The 17,756-nt window shown below is 44.4% G+C and overlaps 1 protein-coding gene and 1 pseudogene across 2 annotated transcripts in view; one reads left to right on the top strand and one right to left on the bottom strand.

The window, feature by feature from the left end:
* Positions 1-17,756, bottom strand: part of LOC126278434 (kinesin-like protein CG14535) — a 1,017,611-nt gene that overhangs the window by 429,690 nt on the left and 570,165 nt on the right. The window lies entirely within an intron of this gene.
* Positions 15,086-15,203, top strand: LOC126279208 (5S ribosomal RNA; annotated as a pseudogene).

The raw sequence follows: 17,756 nt of genomic DNA, 5'->3' as shown, positions 1-17,756 counted from the left end.
TAACACAGGTACTGTGGAAGTCTCGCTGTGAGAAATTTTCAAACTACGATATCTTGTGACTCGCACTAGAACCTTGCAACAAACAGCACTGACATTCTTAATTGCCCTACTTTTAGTCTACAGCTGTTGTTACATTTAAAAAAATGTATATTGACAAAAAAATATACTTTCTAAATATTACCACAAACTGATGATTGGCTAACAGTACGAGGCCCTAACTACCAATCCATTCTGTGAAAACCGCACTTTCCATTACCGCAATATTTCCGCTGCAAGCTTTAGGTGATTCACGTACATATTGAGAAAACAGACATCATGTGATAGCAACAGCTGGTGGTATATACGCAAGGTATAAAAGGACTGTGCAAGCTGTCATTTCTACTCAGCTGATTCATGTGGAAAGGTTTCCGACATGGTTGTGGCCGTACGACAGGAAGTAGTAGACTTAGAACGAGGAATGGTACTTCCAGCTAGACGCGTGGGACAGTCCATTTCGAAAATGGTTAGTAAATTCAGTATTCCGAGATCCATAGCGTCAAGAGCGTGCTGAGAATAGCGAATTTCAGGCATTACCTCTCACCACAGACAACGCAATGGCCGACGGGCTTTACCTAACATCCGAGAGGAGCGGCGTTGGCGTAGAGTTGTCGGTGCTAACAGAGAAACAACACTGTGTGAAGCAACATCAGACAATGTTGGAAATACGACGAACGTATCCGTTAGGACGGTGCGGCGAAATTTGGTGTTAATGGGTGATGGCAGCACGCGGCGGACGCGGGTGCCTCTGCTAAGGCACGACATAGCCTGCAGTACATCTCCTTGGCTCGTGACGATTTCGGTTGAAGTCTAGACAACTGGAAAACGGTGGTCTGGTCAGATGAGTTGCGATTTCATTTGGTAAGAGCTGATGGCAGAGTTCCTCTATAGCGCAAACTGTACGAAGCCATGGACCCAACTTGTCGACAAGACAATGTTCAAGCTGGTGGTGGGTCCATAATGATGTGGGTTGTGTTTACACGGAATGGACAGGGTCATCTGGTCAAACCAAACTGGTCGTTGACTGGAGATGGTTGCGTGTTGCTACTTGGAGACCGTTTGGAGCCATTATTGACTTCATGTTTCCAAACATGTCACTGGGCCATCTTTTCGCGATTTGTTTGAAGAACTGTCTGGACTATTCGAGCGAATTATTTGGCCATCCAGATCTCCTCACATGAACTCCATAGAGCATTTGTGGGACATAATCGGGAGGACACTTTGTGAACAACATTTCTTTAATCGTGACCTTGCCAAAGAAGAACAAGCAGAATCGCATAAAACTGCTATCCATTCTGCTCGGAGACAATACAAATGAGGGTCTACGTAGTATAATCTGATCAAAGTGCCCAAAGGATGTATTTGTATCCAAACTAAAAGTAGAACTAGGTGTGACAGAAGCTGTTCAATCAAGGGTGCTATCTGACAGAAGTAACAAGAAGAACGGAGACCACTCCACTGTCAGCAATAAGAAGGTGAAAGAGCAAAGTTAGAGGCGAGCTAAGGAGGAAACAAAAGACCAAACGGTGCTTAGGATTTGGAAAAAGAAAGAAAAAGACATTCATCCAGATTGACCGCCATACAAGCCGGGGAAGCTCAGAAGAGAGCAGAAAGAACAGCTTACATCCCAGGTGGATTTTAGAGCACGGACCGGGCAGTGATTCTGTTGTGGAACTTTGTTGCGTTTATCTCTAAATTGTGAAATTTAATATTAAAGTATAATTTTTTCATAGGAATGTTCCCTAAATTGGATGAAATTTTTAGAGAAAACTCCAAACAGTGCAAACAGTCTTGAGTACAATTTTGAAAAGAAAAGGCTACTTAGAAAACAAAATATCAATATGTGAATGTTTTGATATTTCAATAAAGATTAAGAATAACGTAAAAGATATCCAAAAAATCTTAAATGAAACTGTTCGTCTATATTATTAAAAACAGTCTTAAATTTTTGAGGCACATTAAAGTAAATTTACTACAGATAAGAAGATTTTTAAATAACGCTTTAAAATAACAAATATTCTCAAAACTGTTTGGTGGCTCGAGTTGTAGCTCTGTAGATATATTTAGCAATATGCAGAAATTGTCTCTTTAAAATTTGAGACCATTTGTTTAATTACGGAAAAGTTTCATTTTCCCTTACGGAACGTATCTGGCAAATACCGATGGGCAGCTCTGACTCTTAGGCAACTCTGCACTAAATCGGGCAGTGGTAGGTGACTTAGTCTAAAATACACACTAGCAACAATGCTGCGATTGATGTTATCGTCTGACAGTTAGAACACACTAATGACTCTAGTGGGCGGAAACCATTTGTCTCCAAACTTCATATGTGTCATAACATCAATGTTTCTTTTGAGTTCTTTTCCTAATTAGTAGTTATAACATTTTTTTTTTTGCATCCCGAGCGTTAATAAAATATTAGTAGATGTGAATAATGATAAAACAAGAGCAAACAGAGCCGAAGACTCGAAAATACATAAGCTAGAATATTCTTATGATGAAATACCCTTTGAATTCTACATAATTTGAAAACAATCTCAGTGAAAACAGGAAAATATAATCACACTATTTCTCTCATAAGTAGCTTATATTTCTGTTTCTGTCTGTTTGAATGACTGACAGTTTGACATGCAACAGTTTTTCACGAAGTCTAAAGATTTTTTCATTGTTGCACTTCACTAGACTTTCCTGTTCATGAATATTTGTTTCATATAATTAGTTATTCTTCAAAAGACTACTGGCTGAAAAATTCTGACTATTGTGGCTCAGATGTAGCAAGATTTGTGGATGCAGTGTTGTTGTTTGTGTGGCTTTATTATCACGCTTGTATAGTAGCTTTGTCTTCAAGTTACAGTTATAGTGGCTTATTTACTGTTACTGCATTGCACATCAGTTTCCTATTTCACGTCTTCATAAATAGGTTTGTTTCACACTGTAGTGAACGAAACTTCGCGTAAAGATACAATGTCTTTCAAGAAGTTATCCCTCTATGCCAGTGCTATAAGCACTTATGGTCCTTACAAAACATAAGAGAATACAGAATATGCATTGTCCTTTTCTTTACTGCTACAATTAATTTCGCTGCATACGCTCCCTTTGAACAAACCATGTTTCAACTCAATAAAAACGACCCGAGATTCACGGAATATCTTACTCAGAAGTGTAGCTTACTGTCTTGTTGATGAGCTTTTGTCACAGTGCGCGCTATGTGATGAAAAGTATTTGCACGCTACTATGTAATACGGAATCGACCACTGCATGTCACGAGAGGTGAACCCGCTAGTATAAAAGGAAGCGAGGAATAGTGTATTGTTAGTAGAGACGCAGTAAAGCAGAATGGGTCGCTCAGGAGAGCTGAGTGACTTCGAACATAGGCTACTCATTGGATGTCATGTGAGTAAGAGATCCACCAGGGACATTTCAACGACTCGAAAGCTCCACAGCCGGCCGCGGTGGTCTCGCGGTTCTAGGCGCGCAGTCCGGAACCGTGCGACTGCTACGGTCGTGTTCGAATCCGGCCTCGGGCATGGATGTGTGTGATGTCCGTAGGTTAGTTAGGTTTAAGTAGTTCTAAGTTCTAGGGGACTAATGGCCACAGCAGTTGAGTCCCATAGTGCTCAGAGCCATTTGAACCATTTTTTTTTAAAGCTCCACAGGCTGACTTTTGCTGTTGACTGTGTAGCGGCAACGCGAAGGAACAACTACAACTAAATCAAGACCAGACAGATCTCCTGTACTAATGGACGGTGCCGTAAAATATAGCATAGGGTGGTTGTAAAAAAAATCTCATGAAATCAGCGGAAGAAATCACTCCGGAGTTCCAAAGCGCTACTAGCTGTCTATCTAGCACAATGAGTATGAATACGGAGTTTAAAGAAATGGGATACACAAGCCAAAAATTTGATGAATTACGCTGTATGCTGTGCCCATCTGATGGAAAAACTTGGGATTTGGGATTTCCTGGTGAACTTTAGCCGCCATCATGTGCAGTGCCAACAGTGAGGTACAGAGGTGGTGGAGCTACGATGTGGTAACCTGATTGCGCTTAAGAAAAGGCGAAATGCGGAATGATATGAACACACTTTAGAGCACTGTGTACTGCATAGAGCGGAGGAATAGTTCGGAGATGGTGCTTCTTTGTACCATCATGACACTGCATCCGGTCATAAGGCAGCACCTGTGAGGCAGTGGTTTGTGGACAACAACATTATTGAAATGGAGCGACCAGACTCCCGACCTGATCTCAGTGGAACACCCTCAGGCTTCTGTCCAGACGCCAGTGTCCAGCATCAGCATTTTGGTTTCGGTTCTCGAGATTGATTCAAATGGTTCAAATGGCTCTGAGCACCAAGGGACTCAACATCTTAGGTCATCAGTCCTCTAGAACTTAGAACTACGTAAGCCTAACTAACCTAAGGACATCACACGCATCCATGCCCGTAGCGGCCGCGCGGTTCCAGACTGTAGCGCCCAGAACCGCATGATCTCGAGATTGGGTTGTAATTCCTCGCCAAACATTCAGACGCCTCATTGAAAGAGTCCCCAGCAGAGTTCAAACCATCACGAATGAGGAGGGTGCACACACCGCATATTAACGTCCGCTAACAGGTGTCCAGAGCCTTTAATCAGACAGTGCATAACAAAAATGAGCAGGACGTCGGGACACTTTGTGTCACATTGTGGTTAGTGGTCAGTGTCGCGCGGCGCCGTGCTTCTTCTTCGAGCGTCGGAGGTCTGGCAGAGCTACTAATGCTATCGGGGCGACAGAGACGCGGAAGGGGGGACTGAGCGTCTGCTGCGGCCAGACGCCAGGCAGGCAGCGGTACCCCTGTCCAGTGTCCACGCCGCATCTCGTCGCGTCGCGAGTAGACAAAAGCAGCCACGGCCGGGGGGGGGGGGGGGGGGGGGGGGACCGGTTTCCGGAGATTTATTTATCTCCAGCTGGACGGGCCACCGGCCTGTCTTCGCTGCCGGACTGAGTAATGGCCCGGGGACTGACCGCCCTAAATTGAGCACCAGTACCCCTGGCCCGGCGGAGCGCTGTCACGCGCCCGCAAACGATGTAGCGGGCGGGCGGCCGCGCCGTATTGTTCTTCTCGCTTCCGAATAGCGACTGCTATCAGTGAATCATGCCTCGTCCGGCTATTAGCAGCCAGCTCTCGCTGGCTGTCGTTCGAAGACCGTTCTCGCTCTGCTGCGGAGAAATTCCAGCATTGTGTAGCTATTCCTCTGAACGTCATTAACATAGAGTTTCTTGTCATGTTCTTGTATATGTCGTAAGCACTCGTGTTGTGATTGATAACCACTCGAACGTCTCGAGTAATTCACGCGTCAGCTCTGGAAATTTCGGGTCTGCTGGATCTTTCGAACACTCCCAGATCTGGTGAGTCTAACACCTGTTAGCGGACGTAAATATGCGGTGTGTGCACCCTCCGCATTCATGATGGCTTGAAATCTGTTGGGGACTCTTTCAATGAGGCGTCTGAATGTCTGTCGAGGCATGACAACCCATTCTCAAGAGCCAAAACCTAGGCCCTGATGTTGGACGCTGGCGTCTGGATCGAAGCCCACTGTTGTCCCACTGAGATCCACGAGTGATGTGCCGTACAAAGAGATAGCGGAAACATAGAGAATCCATGACACTTTATTTAGCGCTCCTTGCTGTGCCACACTGTACTATTAGCCACCCTGTTTAATGTGCTCTGTACCTTTTCACACGCGGCTTTGCCCGCCTGCACGTATTCACACAAACGGTGTTACGGGTATTAGTGCAAATATTTCTACTGACGACAGAGAACAGTGTACTGAACAACGTTGCATCAGTATTTATTTCAGTTGTAAACAGATAACTAACTGTAGCTACTACGAGTAGTACGTTTTCAGCTTGGTTGGTACCTCCAAGTAAGTGTGACACGAGCAAACCATTAACGTTTCTTTTCCCGCACGTATTGAAGTGCGAACGTGTGGACACAAAATAAATAGTCTATACTGATGGGCATAATTCTCTTCGTGGTGCACTTACGACTGTGCAGAAACGTCAGGTAGTTTTACGACTGCGAAGAGAAAAATAGGGATCTTCACCGTCGGACAGACAGACAGTCAGATGGGCAACGAAGTGATCCTGTAGGTATTCAGATTTTACCGACTGTGGTACGGAATCCTAATAAGTCGTGTATGCACTAAATCTGACTGAAATTGGACCTGGCATTCCTGAGCTATCCCTTTATATCACGCAGTTTTACACCTACCCTCAGACACAGAGGTGCCGGGGGGGGGGGGGGGGGGGGGGGGATGGGGAGTCTTACTCTCATAGTACTTTTTTCCCTGGTTTCAAATGATATGCGTGCGCAATTTGTTAGAAACTGCTTCATCATTACAGCATTAATATGTCAGTCCTTGCGCCCCAATGCCGTCTCTCTCCAACTCCCAACTCCACACCCCACACACAAACACAAACACGTAGGTGCCAAACGTGATCAGCATAGTCACTTATGAGTCTAGCGAGCCCACAACTATGGATTCAATTCTAATGTCAGTCGTTATCGAATATTTTTATATGCCACAACGTGTCATTCCGACCCCCACTCCTCTCCTCCTAGGGTTAGTAGATAGCGGGATGTTACTCAGATAGTATTTTCGAACAAAATTTGTTTCAAATTGCTCCAGACATTCTGAAGCGTTGCTTCTATGTCTACCCATTTTGCATATTCTACGTATCTTTCAGAGATCCCGTTTAAGGCTGCACACAGGACGGCCGCTGGTGTCGCCACTGACGCCGTTAGGGATCCGTTGTCAGGCAATTTGCCGCCCTTACCGAAGCAAATGCTTAGCGGCTTGTCGCTGCCCTGGCTGTCAGCAGACGCAGCTGCGCGGAGAGATTTGTGAGACGCACCGCGGTTGAGCCCTGCTCCGGTCTGGCCGCAGGTGCGGCTCAACCGGCGTGACGCCGCCATCCGTAATTGCCCACACGTGTCGCGCAAGCGCGCCAACAGCCGGCACACGTGAAGGAGGGGAACCGGCAGAGGGGGCGAAGGGCGCGCGGGCGACAGGCTTCTCTTCTCATAGCGCATCTAGTTACTCACGTGAGACTTTCACTCTCAGAGAGGTTTTGCGAGTAAAACGTGTCGCGTAAGCAGCGTCGAGAGTCAGCTCGCCAGCAGTGTCCGGGAGTGGGGCAGATCTCAAATAGTCGTGCTCTGCAAGTTAAGACCTATCGGCTAGACGGCAGCTTCCATCTATCGATACCTGTTCCAAGTACCTCAAAGACAAGAAGAACTATAACGCAATATCCGGAGAGTGCTGAGAGGCCATATTGCACCCCAGGTTCGTGTCATGTTTCACAGTTTTTACACTATCATATCTTGTAATTTACACACATCAAAAAAAAGTTTTGCATCACCTTGGTTCCGAGAGTTCCGGAACCTGTACAGAAAATTGGAATAGAGATCAACATAAACACCATCTCCACCCTTTTTACTGCTCATGAAAACTACACATTTCATGTTGTACCACCATACAGCGAGACCTTCAGAGGTCATGGTCCAGATTGCTGTACACATCGGTACCTCTAAAACCCAGTTGCACGTCCTTTCGCAATGATGCATGCCTTTATTCGTCGTGGCATACTATGTACAAGTACATCAAGGCACTGTTCGTCCAGATTGTCCAACTCCTCAACGGCGATTCGGCGTAGATCCTTCAGAGTGACTGGTGGGTCACGTCGTCCATAAACTGCCCTTTTCAATCTATCCCCGGCATGTTCGATAGGTTTGATGTCTGGAGAACATGCTGGTCACTCTAGTCGAGCGATGTCGTTATCATGAAGGAAGTCATTCACAAGATGTGCAAAGTGGGGGCGCGAATTGTCCATGAAGACGAATGCCTCGCAAATATACTGCCGCTATGGTTGCACTGTCGGTCGGAAGATGGCATTCACCTCTCGTACAGCCGTTACGGCGCCTTCGATGACCACCTGCGGCGTACGTCGTTTCCACATACTGCCACCCCAAAAACAGCACGGAACCTTCACCTTGCTGCACCCACTGGACAGTGTGTCTAAGGCGTTCAGCCTGACCTGGTTGCCTCCAAACACTTGCCTGACGATTGTCTGGTTGAAGGCATATGCGACACTCATCGGTGAAGAGAACGTGATGCCAATCGGCATGCTGTTGGACCCGTCTGTACCGCGCTGCATGGCGTCGTAGTTACAAAGATGGACCTCGCCATGGAAGTCGGGAGTAAAATTGCGCCTATTACAACGTTTACGATGTCCTGTGGCTGCACAAAAAGCGTTATTCAACATGGTGGTGTTGCTGTCAGGGTTCCTCCGGGCCATAATCCGTAGGTAGCGCTCATCCACTGGAGTAGTAGCCCTGTGCGGCGTGAGCGAGGCATGTCATCGACAGTTCGTGCCTATTTGCATCTTTTCCATGTCCGAACAACATCGCTTTGGTTCACTCCGAGATGCCTGGACACTTCCCTTGTTGAAAGCGCTTCCTGGAACAAAGTAACAAGGGGGACGCTATCGAACCGCAGCATTGACCGTGGAATGTATGGAACTGATCGGCTGTCGGCCGCCTCCTTCTAATAGGCACTGCTCATGCATGGTTGTTTACATCTTTCGGCGGGTTTGTTGACACTGAACAATCAAAGGGACTGTGTCTATGATACAATATCCACAGTCAACGTCTATTTTTAGAAGTTTAGGAGTGTTGCAAAATATTTTTGATGTGTGTATTTTGCAGCATTCATGCAGACTTGAAATAAAAGTGCACACGAAATTGCGTGTTTTGAGCTGTAATATTTGGCCGCGGCATGTTTTACCTCCTAAACGAACAGCACGAAGAGTTAGCCGCTTTCGAAAGTTCTAGACTAAAACAGTGATACGAAGCCAATAACATACAAAAACATCATAATCGCGTCTTTGTATTTCTGTATAATGTGTCTAACCTGCTACCCAGAGCGCCATATCAACACTGCAGTGAGAAGAAACTGATGTTAGGAGTATTAGTGTCATAAACAGTCTGTCTTTAGCACTGCAGCCCGACGGCCTTCCATCGCAACCTCCTCCTTCAAGCACAGAACTGAGACAGAAAAATCTCTGTCAGCTCTTACAGCACTCTGTTCCAGCTGAGTGTAAACGCTTCTGACATCTGCTCTCGCAAGGCTCTCAGAAACTCACAGTTGTAAGGTGTCAGGCAAATCCAACACCTTCCATGAAAACCCTGACATAAGCAAATCCAGTAGTATGTCACATAGCTCCGAATAAATCGTGACATTAAATTAACCAAATTAATACGAGTAACGAGTGAGCAAATTGAATACCACAGACTAACACAAGAATGCCTAAATGCATGTCCTACCTTCCCACCGTGAGGCAGACGCAGTTCCAAGGAGAGAAACGAGAACAGAAGCCGAGAGCAGAACCGTGTTAAGCTAGAAGGCCCTACGATAAGGGAGGGGCTGGACACCCACGCCGCCAGCCTACCTGTACGACTACACAACCTGCACGTTTTAGCGTGAGGCTTTTTCGCGTCTCTGTTGCGTACAAGACCACCCGCCAGCCCATGTTAAAAGTTAGAGCCCTCCAGAAGAACAGTATAGATCTTACGATAACGCTAAAAGGACCACAATAGCTGCAGGTTTTAGCGTGAGACTTTGTAGCGTCTCTGTTACGTTGCAAACTTTAAAAACATTGCCCCACCACGAAAAGTATAACGTTTCTCATTGGATAGACAGAATTTTTGTAGGCGGAGCTTAAGGTTTACATTGAGACCCTGATTGGTCAGATGAAAACATAGCCAGATAGTTTTTTTTAAACTACATCTACATCTACAAGACTACTCTGCAATTCACATTTAAGTGCTTGGCAGAGGGTTCATCGAACCACAATCATACTATCTCTCTACTATTCCACTCCCGAACAGCGAGCGGGAAAGACGAACATCTAAACCTTTCTGTTCGAGCTCTGATTTCTCTTATTTTATTTTGATTATCATTCCTACTTATGTAGGTTGGGCTCAACAAAATATTTTCGTATTCGGAAGACAAAGTTGGTGACTGAAATTTCGTAAAAAGGTCTCGCCGCGACGAAAAACGTCTATGCTGTAATGACTTCCATCCCAACTCGTGTATCATATCTGCCACACTCTCTCCCCTATAACGTGATAATACAAAACGAGCTGCCCTTTTTTGCACCCTTTCGATGTCCTCCGTCAATCCCACCTGGTAAGGATCCCACACCGCGCAGCAATATTCTAACAGAGGACGAACGAGTGTAGTGTAAGCTGTCTCTTTAGTGGACTTGTTACATCTTCTAAGTGTCCTGCCAATGGAACGCAACCTTTGGCTCGCCTTCCCGACAATATTATCTATGTGGTCCTTCCAACTGAAGTTGTTCGTAATTTTAACACCCAGGTACTTAGTTGAATTGACAGCCTTGAGAATTGTACTATTTATCGAGTAATCGAATTCCAACGGATTTCTTTTGGAACTCATGTGGATCATCTCACACTTTTCGTTATTTAGCGTCAACTGCCACCTGACACACCATACAGCAATCTTTTCTAAATCGCTTTGCAACTGATACTGGTAACTAACTGCGGTAAATTGTAGTAAGGAGAAGTTATAAGAGAGTTGGTTCCGAGACGGCGAGCTGGATGGCTGCTGCGCCGGCCGCTGTCGCCCTGACGCTGCCTAAACACCGACAAGGTAATGAACGTACGTGATACCGCATTTTTGAGCGCATAAGGCTTCACTCAGAACTGCAGAAGACTCATCTGTTACACCCCTTTTTTGCGTAATACTAGTGTCGATCGTTAATTAAAACTCATTGTGTTCACATTTGCCACTTGAAGAAAAGATCTGAAACGCGATGATGTTTCTTTTATATAGTTATTGAGAAGCCACATCAGCCACTGTAATTTACGACAAGTTAGATAAGTAATTAAAGATAATTGAGGGTCACTGTAGACCATTTTGAGAGTTTTCTCTTTTGTGAAACGTAATTTAAACCTAGATTATAAATGTGACATGGCATAGGTTATCCTTCGATCCATTGTAGAACTTGGAAACCCATTCAGGGAATATTCGTTCACATTTTTGTTGAACGCAGTTGGTTTTTACCATCCTGTGTTAAAACATTTCCTTTTATCAATAGTGCAATTTATAAACAATGTTTTGTGAGTAGAATAAAATTTCCAATGGTAAACCTAACTGCTTTTTCGACGTTATTTTACCAGCTAACTAAAAATAGGAAAGCCTTGAACCCTTTCCACTAAATTTAGTTAGTATTAAAATTCTTTTACAGGGAGTGCAGTGGAGCTGACGCTGAGATCATTTAGTATTTGGTTATATCATCGCTAGTCTCACTGAACTGTTCTGAATTCTACATGTCATGTGTGGTCTGGCGTCTCCTTACCAGCAACAGGTCCCAGGTTCAAACTAGTCAATTCCCTAAAAAACACGCTCAGAGCGTCGTTGCGCGAAAGTGGTAGGGAGACACGATATAGAACAAACAGACACCACTATGAATGTTTAGAATATGACTATGAGCTTATGGTCTTTCGGTAATTAACAGATTACGAAAGAGGTAAAAGGGGCATGTGTCACTGTTAAATCTTCCGTAATTACACTAATAAATTTCTCAGAACCCAAGTTGGAATTAACGCAACAAGAATTAAATCATTTAAGTGATAATGTTACTTTAAAATAATAATAAAATCATTTTATACATCAGAGAACCAAGAATGGCCCGATCAGTACTCCCCAGTGAAACATTACCTTGTCGGTGTTTAGGCAGCGTCAGGGCAGCGGCGGGCAGCACAGCTCCGCTCACCTCGCCATCTCGGAAGCAAGTCCCACCTAACTTCTCCTTACTACAATTTACGGAAGTTGGTTTAAATAAACTATCTGGCTGTGTTTTCATCTGACCAATCAGGGTCTCAATGTTAACCTTAAGCTCCGCCTACAAAAATTCTGTCTATCCAATGAGAAACGTTATACTTTTCGTGGTGCGGTAATGTTTTTAAAGTTTGCAACGTAACAGGGACGCGAAAAAGTCTCACGCTAAAACCTGCAGCTGGTGTGGTCCTTTTAGCGTTATCGTGAGATCTATACTGTTCTTCTGGAGGGCTCTATCTTTTAACATGGGCTGGAGGGTGGTCCTAATGTAACAGACACGCGAAAAAGCCTCACGCTAAAACTTGCGGGTGGTAGTGGCCCTTTTTGTGTTATCGTAAGTTTTTCTGGAGGGCTCTAGCTTTTAATATGGGCTGGGGGGTGGTTCTTGACGTAACAGAGACGGAAAAAAGTCTCACACTAAAACGTGCGAGTGGTAGTCTTAGCGGTAGACTGCCGACGTGGGTGTCCAGTCCGTCCCTTATCGTAGGGCCTTCTAGCTTAACACGGTTCTGCTCTCGGCTTCTGTTCTCGTTTCTCCCCTCGGAACTGCGTCGGTCTCACGGTGGGAAGGTACGACATGCATTTAGGCATTGTTGTGTTTGTGGTTTTTCATTTGCTCACTCGTTACTCGTATTACTTTGGTTAATTTAATGTCACGATTTATTTGGAGCTATGTGACATACTACTGGATTTGCTTATCATGTCAGGGTTTTCATGGAAGGTTTTGGATTTGCCTGACACCTTACAATATGATGTGATTTTCTTAAATTATTGTATTTTTATGTCATTTTATTGTTTTTTTTATTTTGCTGATCACTGGTGTACTGTTCCGAGTATTAAAATGTTTCAGGTAGCTACTACTCGGGTGGAGCGCGCGGAACCGCAATGGAGAGATTAGTTGCGTGCCTTACGTGTCCGTTGTTGGCGCGGCCTGGTGTCCGTTGTTTGTTTTGGTGCGCCTGAGTTAAGTGTTGTGTTGCCTCCTCCCTTGCGGCCCCGTCGTGTTCTTCTCATAAACATTTCCTTCAAGGCATTTTAGTTAATTTTATGCTAGTATTATTTTAATTTCTTACATTGGTAAAATTGTGCGGCCTTCATTATGCACACTGTTTGTCACAGCGGAGTTGATCTGCCATTGTAATTTCTTAAACTACGTTGTGTGTGCCCTTCGTGATACATATTGTTTGTAATAATATTTGAATATGACAATTATAATGTGTCATATATCGTGATGTGCTTGTGTAATGGTGCAATAAATGGATGATCATTATTTCTGTTTTGGCGCCCTTCATGCGTCCTTTCTTGTTCCTATTGGTATACTATCCTTGTACTTGTGTTGGTAATCCACCACAGTGGTAGCAGAGCGTGGTTACGATCCACGGATCTCTGGGTTATGGGCCCAGCATGATTCCACGAGATCGAGAAAGATGAAAAGATATGCGTCCAGAGTAAGAAAATTTTTACTGTAGGAAAACGGAATGACGCCGTATTTCTAACCACTAAAGAAGTTCAGAAATGGTAGCAACCTATAAAACCATTGACAGTTTTCGAATACAATGCCGCAAAATCCTTCACAGACATGTCAGACCTAATGGCATCTTATGTCTCAATTTTACGAAAAGGAGTCATGTCGCACCGTACCAGAAGATTACATTCTAGCTCTTTACAAATACAGCAACAGTCAATGTTCATGCTATCTACAAGCAAGTAATTGACAAAGTTGTCCACGTAACTGAATTTCGAGAGAAAGTTGCACCTGCATTGATAAAAATTGGAAACCCGAAAGATGTACCAAGAACATCAAGTTCGCGGAACTATGTCTTCCTAGACGTCTGTAGCAAGAGAAACGGGTGTACACCATGTTACCGAAGATACACTCACAAATTTGATCAATCTGAAGGCATAAAGAAATCAAAGCAGCTCATAAAACTGTAATGGTTGTCCAAATGAAAAGTGCATGTGCTTGAAATATTTTTCAATTATTCACAGTTGTAAAGTAAAGCTTCCAACCTAGTAATTAATTCCGATATGTTGTTACATTCTCTGTGAATTCGTAAACCAACATGTCGAGGTATTAAATATTCTGCATTTATATTATTTTCCCTACATTCTTCCAAAACTAAATGTCTTTCGTCTGTAATGCTGAAAAGAATCTTGATTCGACATTAAAGGTTATTTATAATTCCTGTCCACAAGGCCTAGCGGGAAAGATATTGAAGAAATTATCTTTACAGGCCATATACACATCTGAAAATGGTCTGACCTGGTACATACTCTTGCATGATTCATGTCTGGCAGCCAATGTGTTATAAATAAAGTCTTCGCGATACTGAAGTATATGAGAAACTATTCCGCGCGCTCGGACCTTCGTTATCAACGTTTAGTTCAGATCTGTGTCAAACGGTGGTATGCAAGGACTCGGGCGTTTTTGTTGTCATTTTCTGCCAGCTAAAGCGATTTCTGCCTTTGATACTTGTTGGCTCAGTATTTTACAGTAATCGTTCTCCTAGTAGTCTGTCTGTTTCGGCCTCTAGGCTTCTTCTGCGTCGCCTGCCACTGTTGAGGCTGGTTTCATTGTGCCTGCTTTTGCTGCACGCCCTACGCAAAGACCGGCAGCAGTGCCAGGCGCACGGAATCCGGCTCACACTCACACTCCTTTCAGCGGAGTCTGTACCCAGAATTCCATGCGCGGAAATGAGCTCCCGCGCAGTTGCCGAATGACAAACGTCCGTGGTGGAGAAAGAGCCGCGTAGGCGCGAATGAAGGCGCGAAAACTGGGCTCGCTTTGAATTGTCTTTGTGAGGAAATTCCGTCTTTGACATCAAGGCGCAATGTTATTTTTTCAGCCGCCAGCCTCCTCTGAAAATGAGCCTTAAATTACCCTCCGTAACAACTGAAAAACAGTGTTATTTTCGCAGTACACACATACGCTTATATGAAAAAGTTTTGATACGAACGTGGTATGAGCTTTTTGTTATTCGTCCAAAAGCTGCCTTCTTTCTACCAATAAAAGGAATCTGAAATTTCTTACAAGGAAAACATACACCCAATTTAGATGTAGCAAGTGTTGATTTGGTCCGATGCGCTTCTAAAGCGACTTCGAGAAATCGAGGTTGAGTGATTTGCGAGTCTGTTGAATACCATACGTGGCAACGGCCTTGCCGCAATGGATACACCGGTTCCCGTCAGATCACTGAAGTTAAGCGCTGTCGGGCATGGATGACATTTGGATGGGCGACCATCCGGGCCGCCATGTGCTGTTGCCATTTTTCGAGGTTCTCTCAGCCTCGTGATGCCAATTGAGAAGCTACTCGACCGAATAGTAGCGGCTCCGGCCAAGAAAAACCATCATAACGACCGGGAGAGCGGTGTGCTGACCACACTCGTCTCCTATCCGCATCCTCAGCTGGGGATGATACGGCGGTCGGATGGTCCCGATGAGCCACTTGTGGCCTGAAGGCGGACTGCATTGAATACCGTACGGAGCGCCAGTTGGCCTGCAGTGACGGTAGAGCGGACTACAACCATGGCCGTGCTGCGCTCGAATCTCATAATTTTTTCTTATCTCCCACCAAACATTTCTGCGGCTACATACAATCATGTTTCTTCCGAAAGGAACAAAACTGCACAAAGGAATTAAAGAGTCACTTTTTTTGAACCCCGTCGTTTTCCCCCATTGAGCCGCAGGGGTGTGAAATTTGTCTCAGAGTTGCTTACAACCTTCCTCTGTAACGGGGCAAAACCGTGGCGCACTGTGAAGCCACCCTCGGGCTCTAAAACGTATCAAACATCAAGGTGTCGATACACACGAAAAGAAGGCTAGAGCTCAGAAGTTCATGTGAAGCGTGAGGAGGATCAATGAGGCCACATTCATACCATAGTTCACTAAAATTCCGCCAAATGCCACTGTGGACGAATCACACGATGGCAATGTCGTCACACCCCTTCTAAACCTCCAGCACGTCAAAATCCCGCCCCTGGCGTTGAAATCACGCAACGTTCTTATGAATGGCTGAGGAAAACATTTCAGACCCCGTCGCTCAGAATCGACATCGAGAGGCCTCAGGAAGTGGCATAAATGGCGTCAGAGTCTGCAGTGTGATATGGAGCAGAACGACGTTCTGATGGTTTTGAAAAGGCGCCAGAATGAATGAGTAGTAATGTCCCGACGAGAGAAGATGCTTGAAAAAAGGCCATACGACATTTTTTTTTACGAAAAACTGAAGTATCAGAATTAAAGCGGGCAGTAGTTTATTTAGATGAACCGTGGATTCACACATAAAAATATATAGTGAAAAAATGTTTACAAAGTGACAGTGTCCGATGAGTATTGCCGAACAACAGTTCCAGGCGTTGTTTCGATCTTGTGAATGGACGACTTCATTTCGCGCTCATTTCTTCTCTATAACTTAGGAGGACAACTTCGACTATAATCTAGAAATGGTGAAAAATAAATTAAAAATACGTAGACAACGAATGTCGCAATTTTTCATTAATTAAGGAGCAAAACACTCTTCTTTCTTCTACCGATAAAATTTTGCAAGACAATGATTCTATACCTACTGCCACCATGTCATTAGACTTAAATCCAATAGAACTGTTCTGAGACGGAGTGGCCGAGCGGTTCTAGGCGTTACAGTCTGGAACCGTGCAACCGCTACGGTCGCAGGTTAGAATCCTGCCTCGGGCATGGATGTGCATGTTGTCCTTAGGTTAGTTAGGTTTAGGTAGATCTAAGTTCTAGGGGACTGATGACCTCACAAGTTAAGTCCCTTAATGCTCAGAGCCATTTGAACTGCTCTGAGACCTAGAAAACAATTAGATCAATAACAAACTTCCTGGCAGATTAAAACTGTGTGCCGGACCGAGACTCGAAATCGGGACCTTTGCCTTTCGCGGGTAAGTGCTCTACCAACTGAGCTACCCAAGCACGACTCACGCCCCGTCCTCACAGCTTTAATTCTACCAGTACCTCGTCTTCTACCTCCCAAACTTTAGAGAAGCTCTTCTGCGAACCTTGCAGAACTGTTATTGTTGTGGTCTTCAGTCCTGAGACTGGTTTGATGCAGCTCTCCATGCTACTCTATCCTGTGCAAGCTTCTTCATCTCCCAGTAACTACTGCAACCTACATCCTTCTTAATCTGCTTAGTGTATTCATCTCTTGGTCTCCCTCTACGATTTTTACCCTCCACGCTGCCATCGAATACTAAATTGGTGATCCCTTGATGTCTCAGAACATGTCCTACCAACCGATCCCTTCTTCTAGTCAGGTTGTGCCACAAATTTCTCTTCTCCCCAATCCTATTCAATACCTCGTTATTAGTTATGTGATCTACCCATCTAATCTTCAGCATTCTTCTGTAGCACCACATTTCGAAAGCTTCTATTCTCTTCTTGTCCAAACTATTTATCATCCATGTTTCACTCCATACAAATACTTTCAGAAACGACTTCCTGACACTTAATTCTATACTCGATGTTAACAAATTTCTCTTCTTCAGAAACGCTTTCCTTGCGATTGCCAGTCTACATTTTATATCCTCTCTACTTCGACCATCATCAGTTATCTTGCTCCCCAAATAGCAAAACTAATTACTACTTTAAGTGTCTCATTTCATAATCTAATTCTCACAGCATCACCCGACTTAATTCGACTACATTCCATTATCCTCGTTTTGCTTTTGTTGATGTTCTTCTTATATCCTCCTTTCAAGACACTATCCACTCCCTTCAACTGCTCTTCCAAGTCCTTTGCTGTCTCTGACAGAATTACAATGTCTCTGACTAGAACTAGCACTCCTGAAAGAAAGGATACTGC

The sequence above is a fragment of the Schistocerca gregaria genome, chromosome 6, assembly GCF_023897955.1.
Source record: "Schistocerca gregaria isolate iqSchGreg1 chromosome 6, iqSchGreg1.2, whole genome shotgun sequence".
Taxonomy (NCBI): Eukaryota; Metazoa; Arthropoda; class Insecta; order Orthoptera; family Acrididae; genus Schistocerca; species Schistocerca gregaria.
Note: the sequence above shows the minus strand (reverse complement) of the source record. Positions and strands in the feature narration are given on the sequence as shown.